The following is a 3,481-nucleotide window of genomic DNA, read 5'->3' as shown; positions in this document are numbered from 1 at the left end:
CAGGCTGGAGGGCAGTGGCGTGACCTCGGCTCACCGTAACCTCCACCTTGCAGGTTCAAGCGATTCTCCTGCCTCAGTCTCCTCAGTAGCTGGGATTACAGGCGCGCACCACCACACCCAGCTACCTTTTGTATTTTTAGTAGAGATGGGGTTTCACCATGTTGGCCAGGCTGGACTCAAACTCCTGACCTCAGGTGATCCGCCACCTCAGCCTCCCAAAGTGCTGGGATTATCAGCCACCACAGCCAGCCCAAACCATTTCTTAACAGCAGGACACTTTCAACAAATAAATCAATGCATAAAATTGATAAAAGCAGATGAGCTCTTTAAAATGAGAGGGAGGCCTCAAGTACCAGCCTGATGTCTGCCCCGCCCTGGGCCCCTGCACGGCACCCCTCAGCTATGTGACGGGACTGAAAACCTATGGAGAAGGGAGCCAGGCTCTGAAAACCTATGGAGAAGGGAGCCAGGCTCTGAAAACCTATGGAGAAGGGAGCCAGGCTCTGAAAACCTATGGAGAAGGGAGCCAGGCTCTGTCAGGACACCACCTCCAACACGCACAGTTGCCTAATTAATTTGACACCTCTCCTCCATCTGCTCTCCAAAAAGCTCTCTAGTTCTCACTCCCTAGACAGTCACGTCCCAGGCTTAAAGGTAATGTCTTCAATGTAGAGGATCCTTTCCAAGCCCAGAGTTCCTGAGCAGCGCTCACACCAAGAGTGAACAACTCACTGGGGCTGCATTTTCCCCCTTTTCTCTTAACAAACGTCAAACTTCCTTAAAGCAAACCAAAATAAAGCTAAAATAATGCCTTGGGCAATGAGAGGAGAGCTGGAACAAAGAGGTAAGTGGCTTGTCAGAATTCTGCAGAGAACAGTTTGTAGAACACGCTTCCTTATATTCATCATTAGTTGAAATTATGGAACGAAATTCTATCAACATTAGGACCTGTCTTTTTGTTGCTAAAATAAATCCAGACAACAGGAATGGGCTGAGTGTGGACACGTGAATCACCAGTGAATTGGAATTTTTCAGCATTCAGCACCAACAGAAACGAGTCAGGAGGCCTGCGATAAGTGAAAACAGAAGTTGCCATAGTAACTTGCACATTTACCCTAAAATGGCGGGAGTGGGGGTGGGGAAATAGGTCAATGTTTCTGCTTAACTAGCTCTATTCCTTGTCTAAAGCAGCATCCTCCTCCTTCCTCACCCCCAACAGGAGCGAGAGGGGGAAAGTCAGATGGGCTTTTCAAAAAACGAGGGCGGGGAGACAGGTCTAGGAAGAGGGAGGAGACCCAAGAGGACCGCCAAATACACGCCTCGTGAGTACCCTGGGACGACCCCCTGGGGAAAGCAGTTGCTGATCAAGGGCAGCAGCGCTAAGAAACTGTTGCTGGGTTACTACAAATCAGGAATTGCCGTTTTTTCCTGTAGCGGTTGAAGTGCGTCTAATGGAACACTTGGGAGTGCATTATTAGCAGCTTTTGGGGCTAGGGTACTGGTGGGGAGGGAGGAAGACTCTGGCATGGGGGAAATCTGGGGCCCCTAGCATTCTGATGGTTGAGAACTAAGAACGGGGCTGAAGGATGCCCCAAAAACAGAGAAGAGGAGGAGAGGGAAGCGTAGGGGGTTCCTTTTCAAAATAAGCTGGTTTTGTTAACACAGAAGCAGTGCCCTTTACTACGTGGACCTGACATTACTACTCATCCAGGAGGGCCAGGAGGACTCGGTCTCCGAGCTGGTGTGGCGTGCCAGGGCGCATTATCCGCTCTTCCACCTGCGGTGCCGACCCATGGGGGAGGCGGGTTAAGCAGAAAGCACTTGAAAACAGGTGCAGTTCCACTTTCCTGCAGCTGTGCCTCCACGGGGCTAACTCGGAGCATTACTGATGATTTTAACCATGTGGTGTGAGGGTCCTGGTATTCTAGAAAATGACAGAAAGGATAATCCTTCGGGGTGGTGAGGGGTGTTAAACAAGGAGAAGCATCTTTTTAAGCAGAGACTATTTCAAACACAGACCTCTAGATACCTTACTGCACTGGCCAGGAGTCTACGCTTCAGGGAAAGGGCCATTCAAATGGCACTGGGGAGCGTACTTCAACCCAGCAGCACTTCTAGCTGCAGAGCAGGACAGGCTCAACCTCGATTTTAAGCTCCTGTTTTCAGAAACGTGGCAGTATCTGCAAATTGTTCCCTTGTGCTACATGTCTCTACTCCTCCACCCTACAAGGGCAGGGAAAGAGACTCAGACACACAGCAACAGGTAAGATGACTTCAGAGACCAAGAGCGGCCAAGAGCTTGGGAGAGCGGCACCAGAACAAGCCTGCCGTAGGCGCTGAGGAGAGACGGAAAGCAGCAGGTGTCGGTCCCCACACATATAAGGAAAGGAAGAGCACGTGCTGAGCAGGGTGTGCAGACGCTTCAGTTGGGAATCTCCAGGCAACAAGAAGCCAACCACACCTGGGAGGGAACTGTGAGAACCAACAGCGGCTGTTCTGTCACTGCCTCTCAGCACTGCCCAGATCATTCGGTCTGGCCAGCTCAGAGGCGGTTTTCCTTTACCTATAGCAGCACTGAGGACAAACAGACATTTGTGAACAAATCTTTTTTTCTTTTTTTTGAGACAAGGTCTCACTCTGTTGCCCCAGGCTGAAGTGCAGAAAGTGCAGTGACACGATCGGGGCTCACTGCAGCCTCCACCTGCCAGGCTCAAGTGATCCTCCCACCTCAGCCTCCCCAGCAGCTGGGACTACAGGCATGCGCCATCAAAATACAAAAATTGTTGTATGTTTTGTAGAGATGGGATTTCACCATGTTGCCTAGGCTGGTTTCCAGCTCCTGAGTTCAAGTGATCAGCCCGCCTCGGCCTCCCAGAGCGTGGAGATCACAGGTGTGAGCCACCAGGTCTGGTCACAAATCATTTCTTTAAACTTTCTATTCCAGAAAATGTTCTAGCATACACAAAATAGAAAGAGATAATGAGCTATCACCCAGCTTCAAAAATGGTTAACATTCTGGTGCGAATCTGAAAGCCGAGATAGAACCCTTCATTAGAATGATCCCCAAGTGTTACACATCAAAACCTGCAATCCAAAAAGTCAACTTCTGCGTTCTCCAGGAGCCCCAGGAGGCAGCTATTCTAGGAAAGCGGCAGTGGTAAGGAAAAGAAAGAGACCTCACTTTCAATTCCTGAGGAATGTCCACCAGCGTAATTATACCTGCAAAATGTTTCTACAGGTTATGTTACCTCAATTTTCTTTTTTTTTGGAGATGGAGTCTCGCTCTGTCGCTCAAGCTGGAGTGCAGTGGCCATATCTCAGCTCGCTGCAAGCTCCGCCTCCCGGGTTCACGCCATTCTCCTGCCTCAGCCTCCCGAGTAGCTGGGACTACAGGCGCCTGTGACCACGCCCGGCTAGTTTTTTGTATTTTTTTTTAGTAGAGACGGAGTTTCACCGTGTTAGCCAGGATGGTCTCGATCTC

At 50.1% G+C, this 3,481-nt stretch overlaps 1 protein-coding gene across 1 annotated transcript in view; it reads right to left on the bottom strand.

Moving 5' to 3' along the window:
* The window catches only part of METTL16 (methyltransferase like 16), a 103,527-nt gene that overhangs the window by 14,985 nt on the left and 85,061 nt on the right, over nucleotides 1–3,481 (bottom strand).

This window comes from Mandrillus leucophaeus, unplaced genomic scaffold, assembly GCF_000951045.1.
Source record: "Mandrillus leucophaeus isolate KB7577 unplaced genomic scaffold, Mleu.le_1.0 Scaffold306, whole genome shotgun sequence".
Taxonomy (NCBI): domain Eukaryota; kingdom Metazoa; phylum Chordata; class Mammalia; order Primates; family Cercopithecidae; genus Mandrillus; species Mandrillus leucophaeus.
The sequence above is the reverse complement of the archived record's forward strand: the minus strand, read 5'-3'. Positions and strand labels throughout refer to the sequence as shown.